At 33.4% G+C, this 18,715-nt stretch overlaps 1 protein-coding gene across 1 annotated transcript in view; it reads right to left on the minus strand.

Annotated features, from left to right (window-relative positions):
* The window catches only part of LOC101895475 (uncharacterized), an 87,523-nt gene that overhangs the window by 43,929 nt on the left and 24,879 nt on the right, over positions 1-18,715 (minus strand). The window contains exon 2 of the mRNA XM_059122006.1: positions 16,549-16,578. The gene's annotated coding sequence lies outside the window, so the exon portion shown is untranslated. The remainder of the gene's footprint in view (positions 1-16,548; positions 16,579-18,715) is intronic.

Raw genomic sequence — 18,715 nt, forward strand, 5'->3', positions numbered from 1 at the left:
TTGTTTAAAAAATCCACGTTTATAGCTCAGAGGGTCTTTAGAAAAATTTGTTTAAAAAATCCACGTTTATAGCTCAGATGGTCTTTAGAAAAATTTGTTTAAAAAATCCACGTTTATAGCTCAGAGGGTCTTTAGAAAAATTTGTTTAAAAAATCCACGTTTATAGCTCAGAGGGTCTTTAGAAAAATTTGTTTAAAAAATCCACGTTTATAGCTCAGAGGGTCTTTAGAAAAATTTGTTTAAAAAATCCACGTTTATAGCTCAGAGGGTCTTCAGAAATAATTGTTTAAAAAATTCACGTTTATAGCTCAGAGGGTCTGCAGAAAAATTGTTTAAAAAATCCACGTTTATAGCTCAGAGGGTCTTCAGAAAACCCTCGGGAGAAAAATGTTTAAATAACTATAACTCAGAGTGTATTCAGAAAAATTAGTCGAAAAATGAGGGGTTATATTTAAAAGGGTTTTAAGAAAAAATTCTTAAAGAATCCGCTTTTATAACTCAGAGAATTTAGAAGAATATTCTTATTAATTTGATCAAATTTATTTTAAAACCCCACGTCGTCTCATACCGGTATGACGTTACACTTCTTTTAATCCAAGCTAATTATTTTTGGCTTTGCGACTAATTATAGCACAACGGTTGCCATAGTAAGTTTGATTCAATGTACCCCAACCCCTCATTCTCTCCCCACAATCCTCTGCTGCTCATCATGGATAAACGTCAACATATTTGCCATTTATAGACCCCTTCAGCAGTCATAGCAACCGCTTAAACGCTACACCCTTTTGCCATCTTCAAAGGGGTACTGATGACTGACTGTCAGTGTTGTAATTAAATAATTTCAATGTGAATTTGTGGGTTGCTTCGATGCCAACGAAACAAAACAGAAAAACAAAAACTGACTGACAGACAGACAGTATGACAACGAAAAAATTATGTCTCAAATGCATTCATCCATCGTTGCACATAGGTATCACATATTAGGTAACTGTGAAATGTGACACCAAGAAATACAGAAGAAGAAGAAGAAGACATTATGACTATTCATAGTCATAAAGTCGGTTCCCAGCCAGCGAAAATTTGTTTCATTAGCAGATTTGTCGATTTCTGGTAAAAAAAAAAAGCTTGAAGATATTTCAAATGTAAACTACCTATATCGACCCACGTTTATTAATAAATTCACGTTTAGAGTTGAGAGAGTCTTCAAAAAGATTTTTTTTTTAAATCCACTTTTATAGCACAGAGGGTCTTCAGAAAAAATATCGGAAAATCCACGTCTATAATCTAGAGGGTCTTTGGAAAAATCCGAGGATGTTAAGTTTTTTTTTTTTTTAAATCCAAGTTTTTATATCAGAGGGTCTTTAGAAAAAATATTTGAAAAATCTACGTTTTTAGCTCAGAGGGTCTTCATAAAAAATTGTTAAAAAATCTATGTTCAGAAGGTGTTTAGAAGAAATTATTTAAAAATCCACGTTTATAGCTCGGAGGGTCTTCAGAAAAAAATGTTTACAAATCCACGTTTATAGCTCGGAGGGTCTTCAGAAAAAATTGTTTACAAATCCACGTTTATAGCTCGGAGGGTCTTCAGAAAAAATTGTTTACAAATCCACGTTTATAATCCAGAGGGTCTTTAGAAAAATCCACGTTTATAGCTCCGAGGAAGTTAAGTTTTTTTTTTGAAAATCCACGTTTTTAGATCAGAGGGTCTTTAGTAAATATATATGAAAAATCTACGATTATAGCTCAGAGGGTCTTCATAAAAATGGTTTAAAAATCTATGATCAGTCCACGTTTAAAGCTTGGAGGGTCTTCAGAAAAAAATATTTAAAAGTCCACGTTTATAATCCAGAGGGTCTTTAGAAAAATCCACGTTTATAGCTCGGAGGGTCTTTAGAAAAAAATTGTTTAAAAATCTACGTTTATAATTCAGAGGGTCTTTCGAAAAATCCACGTTTATTGCCCCGAGGATGTTATGTTTTTTTTTTGAAAAATTCACGTTTATAGCTCCGAGGATGTCAAATTTTGTTTCTTTTTTTTTGAAAAATCCACGTTTATAGCTCCGAGGATGTCAAATTTTGTTTTTTTTTTGAAAAATCCACGTTTATAGCTCCGAGGATGTCAAATTTTGTTTCTTTTTTTTTGAAAAATCCACGTTTATAGCTCCGAGGATGTAAAATTTTGTTTCTTTTTTTTGAAAAATCCACGTTTTTAGATCAGAGGGTCTTCAGAAAGAATATCTGAAAAATCTACGTTTATAGCTCAGAGTGTCTTCATATTTTTTTTTAAATTCTATGTTCAGAGGGTCTTCAGAAAAAATTATATTAAAATCCAAGTTTATAGCTCAGAGGGTCTTTAGAAAAAGTTGTTTAAAAACCCACTTGTAAAGCTCAAATGGTCTTTAGATTTTGTTGAAAAATCCCCGTTTATAATCCAATCCATAATTTTGAAAAATCCCCGTTTATATGGTCCACGTTTATAGTTTAGAGGGTGTTCAGATTTTTTTTGAAAAATCCACTTTTAAAGCTCAGAGGGTCTTCAGATTTTTTTTGAAAAATCCACGTTTATAGCTCAGAGGGTCTTCAGAAAAAATTTCTGAAAAATCTAATTTTTAAATCCAGGGGGTCTTCAGAAAATTATTTGAAAATTCCACGGTTAAAGAAGTGGACCTACTGTTTATGGTCCACTTCTTAATTTGTCTTAAATTTACACATTTTTAATTTACAATTGTTTTGAAATTTTTTTATTCTCTACCAAATTTTGGGGGTAGAAAATATCTATCCGAAGTGGCAACCCTATTAATAACTTCATTTAGGGTAAACAGCTAATGAGCTATCCGCTATAAACAATGAGGTCTTGCTGACGCGTTTTTTGTGTTTTTTTGCACCTAAGGTATGTAATGCGCATGCGTATTTGCCGTTGATGTCATTTCAGTTTTTTTTTTTGCTTAGTTATATTTAGTTGTGTTCTATTGGCTCAGTTTATTTATATGCATACACATTTTTTGTTTGTTTTCTATCTTTTGGTGTTAATGACATGTTAATTTTTTAAGTAAAAAAATTATAAAAAGAAAATATGCATTATTTAAATATCGGGATCATGGGTAAAAGTCTTGATGGAATGATGGGCCTCAACTCTGACAAGAGGGTTTTCAGAAAAAAAATTAAAAATCCAGTTTTGTAGCTCGCAGGTTCTTGATAAAAAAAATGTTCAAAAATCCATATCGATAGCTCAGAGGGCCTTCATGAAAAAAATGTATAAAAATACAGGATGAGATGAAAAACTGCAACCAACTTCAGACTTCTGTCATTTCTAAGCCACTCGTCCGACAGCTGTTAAAATTATTCCAGTGACAGCTCATTATGAGTGAGAATTTTCCAGAAAAAATGTTATTCGTGAATTCAAGCGTGATAGTGTGATCTCTTTATATTTGGCTGGAAAACCACAAGTGGTTATCGTTAGGGCACTCCAGCATTTTAATGTGAATAAATCTTTCGTGTCTCGTACCATCGCTCGTTACCGTGATACTGGTAGCGTAGCCCGACGCCAAGGAAGTGGTCGGAAGAAAACCGCCACATCAACATAAATGGTTCGAAAAGTAAAGAAGCGACTTGTTCGAAACCCTCGTCGCAGTGGCAGAAGAATGGCTCGTAAGTGAACATATCGCAATATTACATTCGATAAATATTGAAGAATGAGCTCGGAGTAAGCCATTGAAATTCCAAAAAGTGCAAGAACTTACACCACAGCTGCAAATAGGCTCAAAAAAGCTAAAGAGTTGCTTCGCTTGGCCAAAAGTGGTGAACTGCCGAATTTGGTTTTTCCAATGAGGAAACATTCGTTGTCCAGCAGTTTGTAAACATAAAAATGATCATGTTTACTTGCCAAAGAGGTAAGCTGAAAACGTGCACCTTCGGTTGGCCAACAGAACTCAAGCGCTGGCCATGGTGATGTTGTGGGCCGCCATAACAGACGATGGTCGCTCTCCGCTTGTATTAATCGACCGTGGCATCAGAATAAATGTCAAATATTATCGCGAAAAAATTCTGGAGGTTGTGTTAAAGCCTTGGGCACATTTTGGCCGCAGACCTTGGACATTCCAACAGGACTCAGCAAAATCAGGTTCCTCGCTTCATTTCCAGCGCACAATAGCCACCAAAATCTCCGGATACCAATCTGTTGGATACCAATGTTTACTTGCCAAAGAGGTAAGCTGAAAACGTGCACCTTCGGTTGGCCACCAGAACTCAAGCGCCGGCCATGGTGATATTGTGGGCCGCCATAACAGACGATGGTCGCTCTCCGCTTGTATTAATCGACCGTGGCATCAGAATAAATGTCAAATATTATCGCGAAAATATTCTGGAGGTTGTGTTAAAGCCTTGGGCACATTTTGGCCGCAGACCTTGGACATGCCAACAGGACTCAGCAAAATCAGGTTCCTCGCTTCATTTCCAGCGCACAATAGCCCCCAAAATCTCCGGATACCAATCTGTTGGACTATTGTGTCTGGAGTATTTTGGAAGGCAAGGTTGGCACTAAAAATAACCAAAGTGTCGCAGAGCAACATTCGGGCAGCATGTGACGGTTTCATTGGCCGTTTGAAGGCCATAATTCGTGTCAAAGGTGACCTATTCGAACAAATCTAAACTTATTCTAAAATTTGATGCTATTTCCGACATTTTTTGGTTTCATTCGATAAAATTTAGAAAAAAAAATGTAAAAGTTATGGCTTTTGACTTCGTTGCAGTTTTTTTTATCTCAACATGTAGAGGGTCAATCGTTCGAATAATCATAACAGAAGTCAAAACATATTTAAATAATCGAACCTTGACTGAGGGTATGCATCTGTCTGTGTAGTTTGGTTTCCAAGAAACCAAATATAGGTCGATGGTTTGGCACAGTCCTCATATAAACACCCACTATTTCACTTCTTAAAAAAACTGCTCTATAAAAATTCCTTGCTCATTCTATAAAGATGCTCTGTCTTCTTTTTTCTTGCTTTGATTACAGAATTGTTTACTCAAATGCCTATTTCATTGAAGTCATGAGGGCAGAAGTGATGCAGAGCGACAAATATATAGACCATATGAAATACCTAAGGCTATTTAAGGGCATTAATGGGGATTTACATTGTATTAACTGAATTGAAATAACGTACCATAATTCGAATGTGAAAGGCTGCATTACAAGCTGTAATCACTGATATGTTTATTATTATTGTTGTTTTGCTGTTGTTTTGCCAAGCTTATTACTATTAATTCAAGTTAAACATCAGGTTGAGTTTTAAGGTCAATTATGCTAACTCACATTTCATAAGACCAGATCAGATATTAATTACAAAGCGATATCGCTTGAGGGGGTGCATGCAATGGGTTGTAAACCTCGTAAGCTATAACAACGTACGAGCATGGATTATTTATGTATGGTTGCATTGTTGTTGTTGTCGTTGTCGTTGCTAACGTTTTGTTTTAATGTGACTTGATTAGAAATGTCTAACATTGAATACAAATTGCCGGCGTATGAGACCGGCAGACACAAGTGATTGTGCATTGTTTCATTTTGAGGGGGAAAAAATGTGTAACAAATTGCCAATATCAACAGAAAATGCGGCTCCGCTGACTGTTTACGAAGTGATCATTACAATGGGTGACAAGGGATCGAATAAGGTTAATGGTGGCTTTTGTATGTAGATCAGTATTTATTGGCTGTAATACGAAATTGTTTACAAGGTCAATTACATGAGGGATTAACCTCGTCGGAGGTGCATTTGTGGGATAATGAGTCAATATTTTCAGGCCGTCTATAGAGACGGCCTTCCGGCTGGTCTACAGAGACAGCCTTCAGGCCGTCATTTAAGATATCCTTCAGAGCCCGTTTATAGAGAGACAACCTTCAGAGGCCACCTATAGAGATACAGCCTTAAGAGGCCGTCTATAGAGAGACAGCCTTCAGAGGCCGTCTATAGAGGCAGCCTTGAGGCCGTCTATAGAGACAGCCTTGAGACTATCTATAAATACAGCCTTAAGACCTTCAACATATTATTTTAAAAATTCAGCTTCAAAAAAGCTCTTTATAAATTCCAAGTCCTTGGCAAATATGGAGCTTCTCAAAAATTCTTTAAAAAATCCGCGCCTATGGCAAATATGGAGCTTCTCAAAAATTCTTTAAAAAATCCACGCCTATGGCAAATATGGAGCTTCTCAAAAATTCTTTAAAAAATCCACGCCTTTGGGAAATATGGAGCTTCTCAAAAATTCTTTAAAAAATCCGCACCTATGGCAAATATGGAGCTTCTCAAAAATTCTTTAAAAAATCCGCGCCTATGGCAAATATGGAGCTTCTCAAAAATTCTTTAAAAAATCCACGCTTATGGAAAATATGGAGCTTCTCAAAAATTCTGGAAAAAATCCGCGCCTATGGCAAATATGGAGCTTCTCAAAAATTCTTTAAAAAATCCGCGCCTATGGCAAATATGGAGCTTCTCAAAAATTGTTTAAAAAATCCAAGTCTATGGCAAATATGGAGCTTCTCAAAAATTCTTTAAAAAATCGACGCCTATGGCAAATATGGAGCTTCTCAAAAATTCTTTAAAAAATCGACGCCTATGGCAAATATGGAGCTTCTTAAAAATTCATTAAAAAATCCAAGCCTTTGGCAATTTGGAGCTTCAAAGAAATTTTTAAAAAAATCCACGACTTTGGAGCTTCAAAAAATGCTTTAAGAAATCCGCGACTTTGGAGCTTCAAAACATTATTTTAAAAATCCACGTCTATGGCAACTATGGAGCTTCTCAAAAATTCTTTAAAAGATTCACGCCTTTGGCAACTATGGAGCTTCAAAAAATTCTTAAATAGATCCACGCCTTAGGAAAATATGTAGTTGTTAAAAAATTCTTTAAAAGATCGACGCCTTCGTAAAATATGGAGCTTCTCAAAAGTTTTTTTTAAAAAATGCACGCTGTGGATCTATAGAGACAACCTTCAGGCTAGTCTATAGAGACAGCCTGAAGTCCGTCTATAAAGACTTCCTTGAGCTTGCTTTTAAAGACCGCCTTCTTCCCATAGAATTATGCCTTATTTAAATATTATGACTTCATTCTACATTCACTATACCTCCTTTCCCGATAAAACATTTCACATTGTTTACAGTAAAATGTCAAATGTTTGTGTCTTAAGTCTTTTGTTCTACCACTTGTCGCTTGGCGGCCAAGCCTTCATAGAACTATTTGAATATGCTGGCATTATTTTTAATTCTAAATGAAACGATTATCAATCAATTAACTCCGCAATAAAAGTGATTGTACACGATTGAGATATATATCGTACTCATTATCCCCTAATAATACTATGAGCAGAACAAATTTGAAATTAATGTTAGAAACTACCAAGATTTTGGTGCATTTTTTGTATTTATTTTAAATGAAATATTGAACAGAATTTGTTATTTTTTTCTTTCCAAACGAAATCAATCAACATTCTGACGAAATAGGAACAAATGAATAATAAAAACTATTTCATAATCACAAAAGAATGCACTTGTTAGCTAGTTGCCAATTCTGCACCACCACCCAGCCAATCAACGAGTTTACGTTGAAATAGTTTCCATTTGTTTTTTAACTTTTTTTTTAAAGAATTCAGAACATAAATCTGACGACAAGTTGCTTGAATTTTAATCGATAACACACACAATCAAAATCAAGAGTAAACCACAAACAAGTCATGACTTTTAAAGTGATTTTTTTTCGTTCTTGAAATTGTTGTTTTTTTATATGGAAAATTCTTACATAAGTGCACATTTATTCGTTACGACTTGTTACCACAATTTCTGACTCGACCAAGAATGTTGATAGTTTGTTTGCTTTTGATTTCATTCGAAGAGTGGTTGGTCACAGTGTTTAACAAAGGCGTGGATTTTTTTAAGAATTTTTAAATAGGTCCACATTTGCCATAGGAGTGGATTTTTTTAAAGATTTTTTGAGAAGCTCCATATTTGCCACATGCGTGAATTTTTTAAAGAATTTTTGAGAAGTTCTATCTTTGCCATAGGCGTTGATTTTTTAAAGAATTTTTGAGAAGCTCCATATTTGTCATAGGCGTGTATTTTTTAAAGAATTTTTGAGAAGCTCCATATTTGGTATAGGCGTGGATTTTTTAAAGAATTTTTCAGAAGCTCCATATTTGCAATAGGCGTGGATTTTTTAAATAATTTTTCAGAAGCTCCATATTTGCCATAGGCGTGGATTTTTTAAAGAATTTTTCAGAAGCTCCATATTTGCCATAGGCGTGGATTTTTTAAAGAATTTTTGAGAAGCTCCATATTTGCCATAGGCGTGGATTTTTTAAAGAATTTTTGAGAAGCTCCATATTTACCATAGGCGTGGATTTTTTAAAGAATTTTTGAAAAGCTCCATATTTGCCATAGGCGTGGATTTTTTAAAGAATTTTTGAAAAGCTCCATATTTGCCATAGGCCTGGATTTTTTAAAGAATTTTTGAGAAACTCCATATTTGCCATAGGCGTGGATTTTTTAAAGAATTTTTGAAAAGGTCCATATTTGCCATATTCGTGGTTTTTTTTAAAGAATTTTTGAGAAGCTCCATATTTGCCATAGGCGTGGATTTTTTAAAGAATTTTTGAGAAGCTCCATATTTGCCATAGGCGTGGATTTTTAAAGAATTTTTGAGAAGCTCCATATTTGCCAAGGCGTGGAGTTTTTAAAGAATTTTTAAGAAGTCCATATTTATCATAGGCGTGGATTTTTTAAAGAATTTTTGAGAAGCTCCATATTTGCCATAGGCGTGGTTTTTTTAAAGAATTTTTGAGAAGCTCCATATTTATCATAGGCGTGGATTTTTTAAAGAATTTTCGAGGAGGTCCATATTTGCCATAGGCGTGGATTTTTTAAAGAATTTTTGAGGAGGTCCATATTTGCCATAGGCGTGGATTTTTTAAAGAATTTTTGAGAAACTCCATATTTGCCATTGGCGTGGATTTTTTAAAAAATTTTTGAGAAACTCCATATTTGCCATAGGCGTGGATTTTTAAAGAATATTTGAGAAACTCCATATTTGCCATAGGCGTGGATTTTTTAAAGAATTTTTGAGAAGCTCCATATTTTCCATAGGCGCGGATTTTTTAAAGAATTTTTGAGAAACTCCATATTTGCCATAGGCGTGGATTTTTTAAAAAAATTTTTGAGAAGCTCCATATTTGCCATAGGCGTGGATATTTTAAAGAATTTTTGAGAAGCTACAAATTTGCCATAGGCGTGGATTTTTTAAAGAATTTTTGAGAAGCTCCATATTTGCCATAGGCGTCTATTAAAAAAATTAAGCAGGTCCATAACTGCCATAGGCGTGGATTTTTCAAAGAATTTTTGAGAAGCTCCATATTTGCCATAGGCGTCTATTAAAAAAAATTAAGCAGGTCCATAACTGCCATAGGCGTGGATTTTTAAAGAATTTTTGAGAAGCTCCATATTTGCCATAGGCGTCTATTAAAAAAAATTAAGCAGGTCCATAACTGCCATAGGCGTGGATTTTTAAAGAATTTTTGAGAAGCTCCATATTTGCCATAGGCGTCTATTAAAAAAATTAAGCAGGTCCATAACTGCCATAGGCGTGGATTTTTAAAGAATTTTTGAGAAACTCCATATTTGCCATAGGCGTGGATTTTTTAAAGAATTTTTTAAAAGCTCTATATTTTCCATAGGCCTGGATTTTTTAAAGAATTTTTTAAAAGCTCTATATTTGCCATAGGCGTCTATTAAAAAAAATTAAGCAGGTCCATAACTGCCATAGGCGTGGATTTTTCAAAGAATTTTTGAGAAGCTCCATATTTGCCATAGGCGTCTATTAAAAAAAAAATTAAGCAGGTCCATAACTGCCATAGGCGTGGATTTTTAAAGAATTTTTGAGAAGCTCCATATTTGCCATAGGCGTGGATTTTTTAAAGAATTTTTGAGAAGCTCCATATTTGCCATAGGCGTGGATTTTTTAAAGGATTTTTTGAGAAGCTTCATACTTGCCATAGGCTTCTATTTTTTAAATAATTTTTGAGAGCTCCATATTTGCCATAGGCGTAGATTTTTTAAAGATTTTTTGAGAAGCTCCATATTTGCCATAGGCGTAGATTTTTAAAGATTTTTTGAGAAGCTCCATATTTGCCATAGGCGTAGATTTTTTAAAGATTTTTTGAGAAGCTCCAAATTTGCCATAGGCGTAGATTTTTTAAAGATTTTTTGAGAAGCTCCAAATTTGCCATAGGCGTAGATTTTTTAAAGATTTTTTGAGAAGCTCCAAATTTGCCATAGGCGTAGATTTTTTAAAGAATTTTTAAGAAGTCCATATTTACCATAGGCGTCTATTTTTTTAAAGAATTTTTAAGAAGTCCATATTTACCATAGGCGTCTATTTTTTTAAAGAATTTTTAGGAAGTTCTATAATTGCCATACGCGTGGATATTTTACAATTTTTTTCAGAAGCTTCACCTTTGCTTTGGGATTTTAATTTTTAACGATATTTTTATTACGAATTTCAAGCCCAAATGATTATCATTTTCAAAATTTAACGTAACGGATATAAAACTTCTTCATTAAAATGTTAACATTTCCATTATCTGCAGCACTTGAGTTCATTTCAAGTGCTTTTTGTTTAATGTCATAACTTCATTATGGCACAAAGAGTTTTAGTAAAAATCAAGTTGTCTGTTTTTTTTTAATTATGGGCTTTAGTAATTTGGTCTGCATTTTTAATGATAGCCTTTGCAACATTTTTGACGACTTTTAATTGGGGGCTTTAACGGACCGACACCCAATTATTTTATTTGGTGTTTTTTTTTTGTGCAAAGAGATCTGCATTGCAGAGTTATTATGGAAGGAAAGTTATTTTTTTGAAAAAAAAAATGCTTTCGAAATTTCAAATCTAAATCCCCATAAAAATGATCAGGATCAGGGTTTGATTTAAGAACTTAAGTTGCCAATTAAAGAAGGACCAATGTTTTGATTTTGTAGGGTCAAATTAATTTTTAATGCCAACCATATAATTGGTGTATTATCAAATTATGGGATTTGTAGCCTAGCTTTTTTTATTCCGCTTCTTTCAAACCATTTCTCGAAAACAAATCACCTTCTCAACAATATTCCTTTGATCATTTAACGTGCTTTAAATTAATAATAGACCATAAAAAAGGTTACATTCCAAACACAATTACAAGGGGTGGTGAGGCAGGCCATTAAATGACTTGCATCGGTCATATTAACACCCATTCTGCCGTGTTTGTCTTTAGACTTTTAATTTCCTGCATAAAACCATTCATTAAAGAGAGTCAATTAATTTGAGGTCTTTGCTTTGAAACACCGTCAGACATTGTTTTGATGCAAAGTTGTAAAATCCACAACAATTTCATGTTAATTTGTATGAATGTTGGAAATGAAGCTCTGGGGTCTTGTTTGATGTTCAACCATTTTGTTTTAATGATTCTTTTAGGTATTGCGACTGTCGGGTCGGGTGTTCGAGTGAATAGGCGTTTGGCTCTGACTGTAAATCAGTTTTCTTAACATCGTCGTCGTCGTCGTTGTCGTTAATTTTGTTGTAAATGTAGTTGACCTTGCCACTCTCCGAGCATGTGCAGCAGCATAATCACATGCTGTGTGTTGGGTATGTGGACATGTTGGCGCTGTGTTGGCTGAAGAATTCAATGCTGTTTTGGACGTGGTGCTGCTGCTGAGAATGCATTAATTTGTCAAAGTCGGTTTTTTTGAGTTTTATGTGGGTTCATTGAAATCATCAAGTGTAATGAACAGAATTTTAATTACGAAATTGTCAATGTAATTGACTTCTTTTAGAATCTAGAATAATCTCCTTAAATGAGAGAGGGAGGGACAATGAGAGTTTTGAGAAGAGCCACATTAGCCAAAGGCGTGGATTTTTTATAGAATTTTTGAGAAGTTCTATCATTGCCATAGGCATGGATTTTTTAAAGAATTTTATAGAGGCTCCATATATGCCATAGGCATGGATTTTTTAAAGAATTTTATAGAGGCTTCATACCTGACATAGGCGTGGATTTTTTAAAGAATTTTATAGAGGCTCCATATTTGCCATAGGCGTGGATTTTTTAAAGAATTTTATAGAGGCTCCATATTTGCCATAGGCGTGGATTTTTTAAAGAATTTTATAGAGGCTCCATATTTGCCATAGGCGTGGATTTTTAAAGAATTTTATTGAGGCTCCATATTTGCCATAGACGTGGATTTTTTAAAGAATTTTATAGAGGCTCCATATTTTCCATAGGCGTGGATTTTTTAAAGAATTTTATAGAGGCTCCATATTTGCCATAGGCGTGGATTTTTTAAAGAATTTTATAGAGGCTTCATATTTGCCATAGGCGTGGATTTTTTAAAGAATTTTATAGAGGCTTCATATTTGCCATAGGCGTGGATTTTTTAAAGAATTTTATAGAGGCTTCATATTTGCCATAGGCGTGGATTTTTTAAAGAATTTTATAGAGGCTTCATATTTGCCATAGGCGTGGATTTTTTAAAGAATTTGTTAGAAGTCCCATCTTTGTTATTCCACATGTTTTTGAAAATAATTTTTATTTGGAAATTTAGATTCCTATTATGGCATATGTTTTGGTAAATTAGTTGTATTTTATCAAAAATCCCACTAAACAGTTGCAAATTTTCCCACCCTTTGCTTGGATTTTTTAAAGAATTTTTGAGAAGTTGTATCATTGCCAAAGGCGTGGATTTTTTTAAGAATTTTATAGAAGTTCTATCTTTGCCATAGGCCTGGATTTTTAAAGAATTTTTCAGAATTTTATCTTTGCCATAGGCGTGGATTTTTTTAAGAATTTTATAGAAGTTCTATCTTTGCCATAGGAGTGGATTTTTAAAGAATTTTTCAGAATTCTATCTTTGCCATAGGCGTGGATTTTTTTAAGAATTTTATAGAAGTTCTATCTTTGCCATAGGCCTGGATTTTTAAAGAATTTTATAGAGGATCCATATTTGTCATAGGCGTGGATTTTGTAAAGAATTTTATAGAGGCTATATATTTGACATAGGCGTGGATTATTTAAAGAATTTTATAGAGGCTCCATATTTGTCATAGGCGTGGATTTTTTATCTTTGCCATAGGCCTGGATTTTTAAAGAATTTTTCAAAAGTTCTATCTTTGTCATTGGCGTGGATTTTTTAAAGAATTTTTGAGAAGTTCTATCTTTGCCATAGGCGTGGATTTTTTAAAGAAGTTTTCAAAAGTTCTATCTTTGTCATTGGCGTGGATTTTTTAAAGAATTTTTGAGAAGTACTATCTTTGCCATAGGCGTGGATTTTTTAAAGAATTTTTGAGAAGTTCTATCTTTGTCATAGGCGTGGATTTTTTAAAGATTTTTTGAGAAGTTCTATCATTGCCATGGGCGTGGATTTTCTAAAGGATTTTTGAGAAGTTCTATCTTTGAAATAGGCGTGGATTTTTTAAAGGATTTTTGAGAAGTTCTATCTTTGAAATAGGCGTGGATTTTTTAAAGAATTTTTCAGAAGTTCTATCCTAGCAATAGGCGTGGATTTTTTAAAGAATTTTTCAGAAGTTCTATCCTAGCAATAGGCGTGGATTTTTTAAAGAATTTTTCAGAAGTTCTATCCTAGCAATAGGCGTGGATTTTTTAAAGAATTTTTCAGAAGTTCTATCTTTGAAATAGGCGTGGATTTTTAAAGAATTTTTAAGAAGTTCTATCCTAGCAATAGGCGTGGATTTTTTAAAGAATTTTTCGGAAGTTCTATCTTTGAAATAGGCGTGGATTTTTTAAAGAATTTTTCAGAAGTTCTATCCTAGCAATAGGCGTGGATTTTTTAAATAATTTTTCAGAAGTTCTATCCTAGCAATAGGCGTGGATTTTTTAAAGAATTTTTCAGAAGTTCTATCTTTGAAATAGGCGTGGATTTTTAAAGAATTTTTAAGAAGTTCTATCCTAGCAATAGGCGTGGATTTTTTAAAGAATTTTTCGGAAGTTCTATCTTTGAAATAGGCGTGGATTGTTTAAAGAATTTTTCAGAAGTTCTATCCTAGCAATAGGCGTGGATTTTTTAAATAATTTTTCAGAAGTTCTATCCTAGCAATAGGCGTGGATTTTTTAAAGAATTTTTCAGAAGTTCTATCTTTGAAATAGGCGTGGATTTTTAAAGAATTTTTAAGAAGTTCTATCCTAGCAATAGGCGTGGATTTTTTAAAGAATTTTTCGGAAGTTCTATCTTTGAAATTTTTTATTTTTGAGGAGGTCCAGATTTTTTTAAGAATTTTTGAGGAGGTCCATATTTTCTATAGCCGTGGATTTTTTAAAGAATTTTTGAGGAGGTCCAGATTTTTTTAAGAATTTTTGAGGAGGTCCATATTTTCTATAGCCGTGGATTTTTAAAGTATTTTTTTAAAGAATTTTTGAGGAGGTCCATATTTTCTATAGCAGTGGATTTTTAAAGTATTTTTTTAAAGAATTTTTGAGGAGGTCCATATTTTCTATAGCCGTGGATTTTTTAAAGAATTTTTGAGGAGGTCCATATTTTCTATAGCCGTGGATTTTTAAAGTATTTTTTTTAAAGAATTTTTGAGGAGGTCCATATTTTCTATAGCCGTGGATTTTTAAAGTATTTTTTTTAAAGAATTTTTGAGGAGGTCCATATTTTCTATAGCCGTGGTTTTTTTAAAGAATTTTTGAGGAGGTCCATATTTTCTATAGCCGTGGATTTTTTAAAGAATTTTTGAGGAGGTCCAGATTTTTTTAAGAATTTTTGAGGAGGTCCATATTTTCTATAGCCGTGGATTTTTTAAAGAATTTTTGAGGAGGTCCATATTTTCTATAGCCGTGGATTTTTTAAAGAATTTTTGAGGAGGTCCAGATTTTTTTAAGAATTTTTGAGGAGGTCCATATTTTCTATAGCCGTGGATTTTTTAAAGAATTTTTGAGGAGGTCCATATTTTCTATAGCCGTGGATTTTTTAAAGAATTTTTGAGGAGGTCCATATTTTCTATAGCCGTGGATTTTTGAAGTATTTTATTAAAGAATTTTTGAGGAGGTCCATATTTTCTATAGCCGTGGATTTTTAAAGTATTTTTTTAAAGAATTTTTGAGGAGGTCCATATTTTCTATAGCCGTGGATTTTTAAAGTATTTTTTTAAAGAATTTTTGAGGAGGTCCATATTTTCTATAGCAGTGGATTTTTAAAGTATTTTTTTAAAGAATTTTTGAGGAGGTCCATATTTTCTATAGCCGTGGATTTTTTAAAGAATTTTTGAGGAGGTCCATATTTTCTATAGCCGTGGATTTTTAAAGTATTTTTTTTAAAGAATTTTTGAGGAGGTCCATATTTTCTATAGCCGTGGATTTTTAAAGTATTTTTTTTTTAAAGAATTTTTGAGGAGGTCCATATTTTCTATAGCCGTGGATTTTTAAAGTATTTTTTTTAAAGAATTTTTGAGGAGGTCCATATTTTCTATAGCCGTGGATTTTTAAAGTATTTTTTTTTAAAGAATTTTAGAGAAGTTTTATCTTTGCCATAGGCGTGGATTTTTTAAAGAATTTTTCAGAAGTTCTATCTTTGCCATAGGCGTGGATTTTTTAAAGAATTTTTTAGAAGTTACAAATTTGTTATTCCACATGATTTTGAAAATAATTTTTATTTGGAAATTTAGATTCCTTTTATAGCTTATGTTTTGAGCAAATAATTGTAATTTATCAAAAATCCTACTGAACATTGCAAATTTTTCCACCCTTATTAATTTCAATTGAACAACGTTTGTCGCTTAAGTCTTTCGTTTCCTCAAACATATTTTATGCTGCTGGTCTGCATAGATATATCATGTTATTTTTTTTTGCTCCAAAGCTTATCTTTCTATAAACATTAATAATTACATTGAAAATTTAAAATGACTAGAAAACTGGTTAAATCTGGCAGGAGGTGTTATTAGTCTATATTTAAACTGTTTCATGGCGGCGGTGTTGTTTCGTTTTCATGGTTTTTTTACCAAACTGAAAGTTGTCTTTGGCTGCTATTAGATAAGCGAAAATAGCATGCCTGTTTTCTTATTGAAGCAGGAAATAACATGATTTTGCACCTACAAAAATACAATTCTGTGCTGTCTCTGACTCTGGCTTATGGGAGGAAAATTACGGTTAAGCCTTTAAAACGGGACTCATACGTGAACGAATGAATGTCCCAATTAATGGTTAAGATAAAATTTGGAGTTGCACATGGGATATTTATATTATATATATATATTCGGGAGCATTTGTCAAAAATGAAATGGATCGATGGAATTGATTTCAATTTTAGACAAGCAAAAATACGTGAAACTAAAATATTAATTGATTTGGAAATGGGACATGATTTAAAGTGGTTCATATCAGTTTTAATGGCTGTATTATTTTATTTATAGAAATTAACCAGCAATGATGTGGTATTCCAATATATGGACAGATTAAATTCTAATTTTAGACGGACATGGATTAAGATTATATAGTATTTATTGTCATAGCCTGTGGATCTACTTACTTTATTTCCCGCTACATGAATAATACATTTCTGGAAATAAAAAGGAAACAAATAAAATATTAATAATGTAATTCTCTTCCATAAATATTATATTTTTCCTCTCTAAAACTTGTGTTGATTTTCCCTCTTTTTATTAGAGCCCACCCGAAAATCCAGCAGATTATAAAAGTAGAACCAAGACGTTTTGAAAGTTTTTTATCGTAAAATAATCTAAAAGAGGTATTTTTGGTGCTGTTTTAAAATATGGTTAAAAACTCAATTTAAACGGGATCCTAGCAAGTCAAAATATTCAACAAAATTATTTGTCATAAAATTCTACTATAGGTCCAAGAATACATCAAAACTATAAATCTTACCTAAACGACTGGAATTAATATGTATTAAACAAGTAAAAAAATATCAGTCGGTTTTGCCGACAGATGTATACCTTCAGCCAATGTTCGATTATATAAATATATTTTGACTTGTGTTATGATTATTCAAATTGTTGACCCTCTATGGAGTAGGTTCCAAAGGAATAGGTCAACATTGCCCAGTCCGCATCGGACCTAAATAATTATGATATAAATATTGCGACGTGCCAGCTTTTGACTATATCGACCTCTTCCTTCACTTTATATGAGATATGTAATAATTTTTTGAAAATGGTAACATGTGCGAGGGCAACCAGATATAGTCGACCGAAGTATTCCATTCTCATGCTTCATCTAATACATATAAAAATATTGGTATGGGCGAAATTACAAGAAAATCGAACCTTTATATCCAATTTATGGAAAATCATAAATTTAATATTAATCTCAGGTTTCTGGCAAAGAGAGACATATGATGTTATAAAGAATCGCTGACTTGTTTCGCAAGCTATGACAGATAAAAGTATTAAAAATTATGAACCTTTGTGGGCGAGGTACCAGAAGGGGTCCGCAGATATATATTATCTTCACAACAGATCTTGTGTTAGCAAAAATGTTTGTATGTATGGAATTTGAAGAGAGTTGGATGCTTATTTCGCTTTCTTTGGGAGTTTTGTTTTTCAAAATCTTGAACCCTATGTGGGGGAGGTACCAGAAAAAATGGTCCGATATCTACCATCTTTATGAGAGATTTTGAGCTGATTGATATATTGAGATATACCAAGTCTGAATGGTATCGGATGTTAATTTCGCGTTTTATGAGCTTCATGGATATTCAAAATGTAAACCCTTTGTGGGGGAGGTACAAGAAGGAGTGGACCGATATATCCCATCTTCACAGCAGTTCTTATGTTAGTAGAAATAATGGGATGTGTAAAATATGAAGAGAACCGGATGCTTATTTCAGATTTTATGATCGTTTTGGTTATTAAAAGCTTTGACTCTTTGTGGAGGAGGTACCAGAAGGAATGGTCCAATCTCTACCATCTTTATAACAGATCTTGTGTTGATAGAAATATTGAGATGTGCCAATTGGAGATGTGAATGGAAATTGGGTGTTAATTTCGCATTTTATAAGCTTCATGGATATTGAAAATTTTGACCCTTTTTTGGGGAAGATACCAGAAAGAGCGGACCGATATATTCCATCTTCACACCAGATCTTGGTTTAATAAAAATATGTGTGAAATTTGAAGACAGTCGTACTCTTACATTACATTTTATAAGAGTTATAACTACTCAAAATTTTGACCTGTTGTGGGGAGGTACGTGATGGGGTGGGTCGATATTGTCCAAATTGTGGGTCGGATTTGCAAAATTCGAAGAAAATTGGATGATCTGTTCTTGTTGTATATGGAAAATTATTTTCTGTGAAAATTTTGACCTTTTGTGGGGGAGGTACCCAGAAGGAGTGGGCATATATTGCCTATCTGCAAATTCAATCTAAGTTTGACAATAATATTGCGATGTACCACCTTCGAATCAAATCGGATGTTCCCTTCGAGAGTTGTCGTGCGCATCAGCCAGACGGACGGTTAGACAGACGGACATTCCGTAGATCGACTCCAAATGTCCTGAAACGGATTTGGTCCAAAGGGACCTGGGGTCAAAAACCGTTATTTCGATTAGGCACGTTTTGGCCGTATCAAATGATATATTCCCTCTCTAGCTATATGGCTGAGGGTATAAAAATTGGGAAATTTTTTAGCGTGTTAATGGATATATTTATACCCTACGCCACATAGTCCGTCTGT

This window comes from Musca domestica, unplaced genomic scaffold (assembly GCF_030504385.1).
Source record: "Musca domestica strain aabys unplaced genomic scaffold, Musca_domestica.polishedcontigs.V.1.1 2, whole genome shotgun sequence".
Lineage (NCBI taxonomy): Eukaryota > Metazoa > Arthropoda > Insecta > Diptera > Muscidae > Musca > Musca domestica.